The sequence below is a fragment of the Rattus norvegicus genome, chromosome 19 (genome assembly GCF_036323735.1).
Source record: "Rattus norvegicus strain BN/NHsdMcwi chromosome 19, GRCr8, whole genome shotgun sequence".
Taxonomy (NCBI): domain Eukaryota; kingdom Metazoa; phylum Chordata; class Mammalia; order Rodentia; family Muridae; genus Rattus; species Rattus norvegicus.
In genome coordinates, this window is record NC_086037.1 from 13,968,529 (window position 1) to 13,977,775 (window position 9,247).

At 43.6% G+C, this 9,247-nt stretch overlaps 1 non-coding gene across 1 annotated transcript; it reads right to left on the reverse strand.

Annotated features, from left to right (window-relative positions):
* Positions 1 to 8,292: 8,292 nt before the first annotated feature.
* Positions 8,293 to 8,365, reverse strand: Trnav-aac (transfer RNA valine (anticodon AAC)). Its single transcript has one exon. It is a non-coding gene; the product is annotated as a tRNA-Val (tRNA).
* Positions 8,366 to 9,247: the final 882 nt, after the last annotated feature.

The following is a 9,247-nucleotide window of genomic DNA, read 5'->3' on the forward strand; positions in this document are numbered from 1 at the left end:
GTTCTGCTCTTTGCACCAATGTCGCCAAAGGAGCACTGCTCACAGGCCTGAGTAAGATATACCATGAGCTTTTATCAGAAAAATAAAATACACAAGAGATATAGAGGGTAGCACAGAAACGTCTAAAATGAGGCTATAAACATCATTAAGTGGATAGAGCAAGGTCCCAGCACCTGTACACTGGGAAATGGCCACCCCACCAAACACAGAAGCATCTATCATAGTAAAAAATGAATACTTTATAGAATGCACCCACTAACACTGATTGATCACATCTGTAGTTCAAATTTTGGGGACAAATTCATGGCCTTAACTATCTTTGTCTCAACTTATATAGCAAAAAATAAGAAAGAACGAGAAAAGAAAAAGTCAAAACTAAAAGCTCAAGCTTCTCATATGAGGATTGCAGGAAGTGTTATATGGGAGTCAGTTCTGATTAGGCCATTTTAGATAGAACAGTGCATAGTGACCCTTAATGTGATGGGCCCTATATAAGGCTTTTTGCAATATTGGAATTTTAACAAACCTCATCCAGAACGTACGGAAGAGGCAAAGATGTGATCACCATGTCCTTACTCTGTATCAGGTTATTTTTCTGCATCTTGATTGTCAGGCATATAACAGCAACAATCTGAAATAGCTGGTAGACATGGAAAAACATGGCTAAAACTATAGTTGTGGGTTACACACCTCAACTGTGAAAGGCTAACGCTGTCCGCACAGTACTTCGAGGCCATTCTTATAAGCCTATTTATTACAAAGTGAAAGGAGGTTTATCTGAGCTCAAAGTGATCCTGGCCAGCCAGGTAGAGGGCAACATGTGATACTTGAGACCCTGTTTTAAACCAGCACAGAAATCCACATTTCATTCAAAGCATCATCTACGAATTCTCGATTATTTACCATTCTCTCCCTACCAGTCATTCTGTTTGGAATGGTAGAAAACAACTGGAACTGATCTTTCTATTTTAAGGACCTTGATCTCTCTTTTTTTAGGTCCACATTAAGAGTGCATACAAATGGACATCACCATCTGAACATCTTAGTATTATCTACTCTGTATATATAGCATAATACTGCGCCTATGAAAATCTTAAGCTTCCTTGAGTGTAGTTGCCCCATCAAGAAGTATGAAGTTCTGAGTTCAAACCCTAGTGATGCTTTAAAGGGACTAGAAGAAAGCCATCAGAGATACTCCACTTCTTTGTCCTTAGATTAAATCAAGTTGACACAATGTGAACCTGGTGGGCTATTTAACCATGCATCGTTCTCCCAACCCCACTTCCACGAGTTCAGTCCATGGCAGAATTCATCCCCCACCATCCTAGATATTTCTTTGTATATTTCTACAAGAGCCAGGTTTCTTTTTTTTAATAGAATTAGTTGTAGTCAATCAACTGCTGCCCTATGTGAGAAATGATTAGTATCTATTGCAACTTACCACAGTGTATTTGTGTATACAAGTACATTATTGGAAATCCAGCACTACTGAGGGATTGGAAACCAGTGCTGTGGCCTTGCCTTTCTGTGCCTCTTCCTGGCTCACAGGCAGCAGGGGGCAGACCTTGAGTTCCTCTTCAGGGACAGAGTGATGTTGAATGGGCACTGAGCAGGCAGAGAAACAAAGCTGAGGCAGCTCCTTTCAGTTATCAAACACATCATCTCCTTCCCATCTTAAGGGCTACTGCTGAGGTCTTGCCCCCGTACCTACCTTAATAGCAGCGAATTTGTTACACAGCAGCCAGCTCTTTCCTATTGTTCTGTAATACGCCTCCACATCATGGATGCCAAGAAAAACACTAACAAAGAACAAAAAACTCTGACGTTGAACTGTGTGGTGCTGGTCACATACCCTGTTATGTTCTGTATGTTATGAGGTTTGTTAATCTTAACAAGTTCCCCAAGTGTATTCTTCACATAGGACCCAATAGATTCAAGGAAAATTGGAACAATTATGTGTAAAATGGCCTGAGTCAGGGCCCATAGACCGAAGCATTTCCAACACTTGTGCATGAGCCCATGTGGATTTTGCAATGAGCAGGGCCTAGCAATGTCCAGTACACAGTTGTGAGCTGTTGCTCTGGTTGAACTGTATTGGTGTGTGCATTAATAAACTACACCTATTTAAATGAATTCAGTGTTCCTGTGGTTTGAATCCAGACCCCTTGACACCAGATCTTCCCTTCTGCAGCACTTGGGAAAAAGGCTAAGTTTAGGAAAGGTGACGTCTTGTCATAAGTTATGTGACAAGAGGGATGGTGAATGATCCCTTGAGATAAGAATCAAGGTTTCCTCTGTGGTATTTAGGTCTATACTGGCCCTGTGCAACAGCTTCAAGAACCCATTTGTGATTTTCCTTGGGATTCCCGTGATGATGCACTCAGACAGGATTGGAAACAACCAAAACGGTGGTCAGACTTGATTTATAAAATGTAGGTAACATTGCAAACTTATGTTGTAGGATATTTGATCATATTGTCATCCCCAATATTGTGTTATTTACTTAGAAAAATACCTTCTGGCTGTGTAGTTCAGCACTAGCACCAATATTTAACCCTAGAGCTATTTTTGTTTGTTTGTTTGTTTGTTTTTTGTTTTTGTTTTTGGATGAACAAGTACTTTCCTATTTTGTGGCCCAGCCCTATCTCTTACTTCTTTGCACAGTCATAGAGAGCCCTCAAATATATACTCAACAAAGCCAGGGGAGTGTATAAAAGGGCCTAAGGCAATACCACATAATGACATTGAAAGTGGGCTCTCTTCTTCATGCACGCCTCCAGCTCTCCTGACATCTACAGGAATTATAACTCCTAATGCAGTGTAAATAATGTCTGCGCTATTGCTGAAGGAATCATGAGAATAACAACTGTAAACATTCCACCATGGATAGAATTTGTGGAAAGAGGTGACTGGCAGCCAATGAGAGGGCTCTACAGTTAAAGGGGCTTGCTGTCAAGTCTGATGAGCTTGACTCAATCCCCAGGACCCACGTGGTAAAAAGGAGAGAAACAAGGGCCAAGCTGTCCTCTGGCTTCCACTCATGTGCTTACATGTATGTGAGTATATATGTATATGTCTGTATGTACGTGTGGATATGAATGTGTGTATGCATGTATGTGTATACGTGTATATGTATATGTGTGTATATGTCTGTCTATATGTGTGTATAGGTGTATTTGTATGTGTGTATATGTATTGTATGTGTGTGTATGTATGTATGTATATGTGTATGTGTGTATGCATGTATGTGTGTATGTGTGTGTATGTGTGTATGCATGTAGGTGTGTATATATGTGTGTGTGAGCATGAATGTGTATAGTCATGTATATGCATGTGTTTTAATGTACATGTATTCGTGTATATGTACGAATGTATGTGTGTATATGTATGTATGGACACACAAAAACACAAAATGTTAAAACATAAAAAGCTCCTTGGAGTATTCACCGTGCCTGGATAAGTGGTGACCATGTGGGGGAAACACAGGTCCATGTAAGCACACCTGTTCACATGTGCTGAGCAATGCCCAGCCTGGTCTTGAGCTCACTACCTGCCCAACGATGAGTTTCTGCCCACCTGGTCTTCTCAGAGCCAGGCGACGATTGTTCCTGCCATTCCAGTTCCAGTTTCTCATGCCACAAACCTTCTAGCTTGAATCTCACCTACTGACACAGGAACCTAACAGCCTCCAACCCAGTGAAGTAAGTAAACTTCTTCCTAACATCCTCAGGCTTGGTGTCCCCCATGAGTCACAGGGAGAAAGGATGGCATGCAGCAAGAAGGGCCATGTGCAAGGAAGACAGGAAACATAAGTCAGTCATCACTGACACCAGCAAAGTGTGTGCTTCAGAGCTGGCTCTGCTCACTCTTGCCCCAGTGGCAGGACTTAAGAGTGGTGCATACCTGTCACCCAGCACTCAGAGACGTCTGAGGCATGAGAACCAGGAGTTCATGGCCATCTTAACTAATGGTGAGATCAAAGCCAGCCTGGGCTGCATAAGACTCAGTTTCAAAGCAGGCAAGGAGGAACTTGCTATATTTGAGCAAGGAAGCTGGCATCCTCCTGGGTTCTAAACATTCACTGCAATACAGAAAGATGCTAGGGCTAGTGTGGCAGAAAGTAGGAGACAGAGAAGCCAGGTTAACCCTCCCTAATCTTCTCATGCTGTGTGAGCTATGAGTAGATGGTGCCCTATACACTGTGGACAGGATGGTCTCTCAGACGGTTCAGAAAGCCATGGAGGACTTCAATAATTCTCCACTTGGGTGTCACTTGAGTCTTATATGTGTGTGTTTACAAGCCAAAATATAAGATCCATAGGTGACTGTGTAAATTCAATATGGCACAGCCATGTGCTGGAATATTATTCAGCCTTACATAGGATTCAGATTCTGACCCTTGAACAGGAATGAGAATGGTAGCCATTCTCCTAAGTCAGACCTCCAGGCAGTGCAAAGACAAACTAACACTGTATGACACCACTGAGGGCTGCAGTGTCACCAATTACATAAAGACAGAAAACAGGAAGGTTTACAGAGCCCCAGGGGTGACATGGAGTGGGGAGGTTGGAGGGTAGGTGTGTAAGTGGGACTGAGCCTCAGAGGAATCAGACATGGCTGCAGAATATGCATGTGGCTGCCTCCCATACCTGTGGGTGCTGCCTCCTCAGAAAGGCAAATACAGCAAAAGAAAGGACCAGAGGGGACAGGCTCTGACCTCCTGTAGACACACACAAATGACGTGACAGAATGTGCACACTGCTGCCTTGCTGCAGGAGCAGTTGAGCTTCCAGAAGGGTTGAAAGAGGCTAGAAGGGCTGAGCATGGCACTGAGTTCAAGGACATAGCTTTAGGTCCTGGGGAACCTATGGTGCCCAGGCCCCATCCTGCTGATACTGATGGACACAGCTGACATTCAGGGTGATGGCTGGGCTGGGCTGGGGAATAGGTGTCCACTCTCACCTGCTCCAGCTTGAAGGTGTGCTGGATGAAGTAGGACTGCAACTGCTTGTTGGATTCATTGATGCAAATCTGCTGGAAGCTATTCTGTTCAAAGTCCTCAAATCTGAATATGGCCAAGACACCAATGGGCAAGCACTGGGAGACAAGGTTTGGTTATAGCTGGGGCCTCCTGGAAAGACTAGCCCTCCTGAGAGGAGTTGCAGCAGAGGGGGTGTGTTTTCCTGACCTGTTTGGTACCCAGTGTTTTTTGCCAAGGGTCCCTTTATTACTTCTTGATGGAACCAGGCCTGCACATATCCAGGAAGCATTGGGGTGGAACCTGGGCTTGGTGCCCACATGCTGGCATCGCTGAGGGTGAAGCCTAGCCTATCACACTCCCAGACACCGAGTGCAGATGCCTGGGTTCCTATAGAATGGCGGTTCTTACCCTTCCTAATGCTGTGACTCTTTATTTCAGTTCCTCATGTTGTGATCCCAACCATAAACTTATTGGAGAGCTACTTCATGAGTGTAACTTTGTTACTGTGAGGAACTGTAATGTAAATGTCTGGTGTGCAGGAGCTCTGAGGTAGAACCCACAGATTGAGAGCAGCTGCTGTAGAGGATCAGAGTCCCCTGCCAGCCCTGGTGTTTGCAGAGATCCCCTGGGTTCCTAGTCTCCATGGCTTTCCCAAGGACAGGGTTTATTCTTGGCCGTCTCAGGGCCCGGGACCTCACAGAAACAGCCTCTCCCATGTCCTTCCTGTTGAGGAGAGCGTGGTTGGTCCTCAGCACAGACCAGTCAAACAGGGCGCTGTATAGACACTTGGCCAGGGGTCTCCTGCAGTTATGGCCTCTGGACAGTGGGGTTTCTTACCTGGGGTGGGGCAACCATGCCAGGTACAGGCAGTGATGCTCAGAGTCAAGACCTAGTTTTGTCTTATTTTAATAGACAAAGTTGCCCAGGCTGGCCTCGAACTTGCCGTGTAGCCAAGGATAATTAAACAACTGATCCTACTGCCTCTACCCCCCATGGCCTGGCATTGCAGATGAGTGTCACCAGAGCTGGCTTGTCACAGCTGCTGTACGGCTCTAAGTCAGGGGCCTCATGTGCAGGAGTGTTATGACTGTGCCATCCCCACCCTGCAACCAGGGTTTTCACCTTTCTCCTGCTGAAGTCTGCTTAATCCTACCCTGGCCCCAGGACACAGCAGCTGTGGGAGACTCAAAGTCTGGGGCTTCAGCACAGCATGGGTACACAGCATGGCATGCAGCCTACACGGCTGTGAAAAAGCCAAGGAAGTGCTTCTCAGCTCACCCCCTGTAGGAGTGTCTAGTCCATCCTTCTCTCCATGGACACAGACATCTGCTTCCAACTGCCCGACATGTCCCTCTGGTTTTGACTTTCCTGGATGCCATGTCAATGCCACCACACAGAGTGCTGCCTCTACTGGGGACACACACACAATCTCTCTGGGGGACATCTGAGCCAAGCAGGGATTGGGTGCACTGCAGAGAGGTCAAGTCATGTAGTGAAGTACCTTGTCCCACAAAGGCTCACTGTTCAGGGAGTTGACTGGAAAAGTAAGCTTATGCCCCTGGGCAGGGTCCCCATAGGGAGTGTCCCACACCCTGCTATCAGGTCTATTCCTGGTGCCATGCAAATTCAATTTGCAAGACCAATGCTCTGGAAATGTCAAGAGCTAACGGAAATGTACCAGGAAGTGCACACCATAGCAAAGGGAGAGGATGGCACAGAGACCTATGCTATGGGTTAAGGGGCACGGAAAGGCCACCTCGAGCACAGGGGTCAGTCACCTCTTTCACAAACAAGGCTAATGGTCAATGCTCTCAGCTCTGGGAGCCTAAAGGGCTCTGTGGCTCCTAATCCCTGCAGCTGCAGCCAGAAGCAGCACTGAACAGGATGTAAATGCTGAGGATGGTGATGTCAATAAAACTTTATTTACAAAACCAAATTGGTGGTGGTGGTGGTGGTGGTGGTGGTGGTGGTGGTGGTGGTGGTGGTGGTGGTGGTTCCGGACTGGTTCATTTCAAAGCATGCTGGAGTGGCATGGCCACTGAGCATCGGGAAACACAGAAAGGAATGAGACCGGACGCATGGCTCCCAACTCCCTAGACGTCGACCTATGGCACTGGAACAGGGTCCCTGAAGGTAAGTCTGGACAGTCAGATAAGGTAAGTACATTTTATTACAAGGAAATGGGACAAGATAAATCTTCTCTTCATCTCGCTATGCTTAAGCATCTTTAAGAGTTCAGGGAATTCATGTCTCGTAGTCTGGTTTAGAAAAGTGTTTAGAGACAGCAAGAGTAAACTCCATGATTCCCTGACGAGGGTTCCAGGGATTCTGATATCTGGGTCAAAGTGAAAGTTAAGGTGAAAAAGGCTGTCAGGCAGGGCAAAAAGATTTCAATTTCTGGTCTCTTTGGGCTGTAATTTTTACTGTGTTCAAGGCCATGAATGCAGACAGGGTAATAACGAATACAGAACAAGAAGCTAGAGCTTCATTAAGACAAAACGAAAGTAAAAGTTTTGCCCTCTGCACCACTGCCTGAAGCAGGTTTTTCTAAGTCGTTTCCCGAGGATGGCATGTTGACCATTAGATTCACAAGATGATGATGACGAATTCACCTGCTTTTTCTTTTCCTATAATTAGGCCAGCATTGATTCAAGGTGTGGCCCAACCGACTTATTATAAAGGATGATACTGGTTGGTTGAAAAAGGTAGTAGCTTTCTATGAACCATATATTAAGTTTTTATGTATATTAAAATTAACATTGGAAAGAACAATGGTAGGAGAGGAAGCTGGAGGACAACTGCTGCAAATGCTTGCTTTTGAAAATGCTAATGAAGAGTACAGGAGAGCATTATTACCTATAAAGGAGGCTGGGGATATTAATGCTTATATGAAGGCATGCAAGGGTGTCTTTTCTGAAAATGGAAAGATGCATATTTGGCATGTATTGATCCAGATAGAGTTATTAAATTATATGTTTAAATACTCTTGAATATCCTACAGGCACTTTCGCTCAGGATGAGTTGCCTTTAGAATGGATATAAATTAAATAAAACTTTAACCAAACATTAACAAATTATGAGGAACAAATTTCTTTAATTATTCAGCAAGGCATACAAAGACCTGTTACACTGTGGGGATATGATTGTGCTGCTATTGTTTTCCCATTAAGGAAAGATAAAGTGGAATATTTAATGCAGATGTCTGAGGTTTTTCAATTAGCCATGATTTCTTACACTGGAAATATTGAATTTCATCCTCCCCATAGTAAATTGTGGGATTGCTTTACTGTAGTAATTTTTTTTTCTTTTCTTTTGGAGCTGGGGATCGAACCCAGGGCCTCGTGCTTGTTAGGCAAGCGCTCTACCACTGAGCTAAATCCCCAACCCCGGGATTGCTTTAAAAAACCAAAAAAAATTTGATAAATACACTAATTTCTGTTGATCCATTACCATCAGCCTTTACTGTGTTTACAGATGGTTCTAACACCAAGATGGCTTATTGGACCAAAGATTAATTTTGGGGACAAGAATCTTCTTTTGGGTCAGTACAACAAAATGAATTATTAGCGGTAATTAATGTATTCCAGGATTTTACTCATGATGTAAAAATATTATAGCTGAGTCCGCTTATGTTGTAGGAGTAGTACAGAATATTGCGACTGCTGTTGTTTCTACATCTAGGCCTATATTAAATGTTATTCTCACATATTAAAGGACTATTGTTATTATGAAACTCTAGAATATTCATTACACATACTAGATCACATTCAAAATTTCCAGAATCTTTAACACTTGGCAATCATATGGTAGATCAATTAGTGGCATTTGCTACCCCAGAAGAACACAGTCATAATCATGCCAATACAGGATATTTACATATTAAATATAAGCTTCCCTATTCTTAAGCCAAACAAATTATTGCTAATTGTCCTATGTGTTAGTCTTCACGTATAAAATGTGTTCCATCTCAAATTAATCCCAGAAGGATGCAACTTAATACATCGTGTCAGATCGATATAACCCATATTTCTGAGTTTGGTCGCCTTTCACATATAGATGTAAGCATAGATAATTTTTCAAAATTTGTGTGGGCTACACCATTGCCAGGAGTACGCACTGCTCATGTTATACAGCATCTATTGGAAACTTTTGCTGTTATGGGACTGCCTTCTAAAATTAAAATTGATAATGGACCAACATATATTTCTTATCAATATAAACAATTTTGTCAATGATATCATATTGTACATATTACTGGTACAGAAC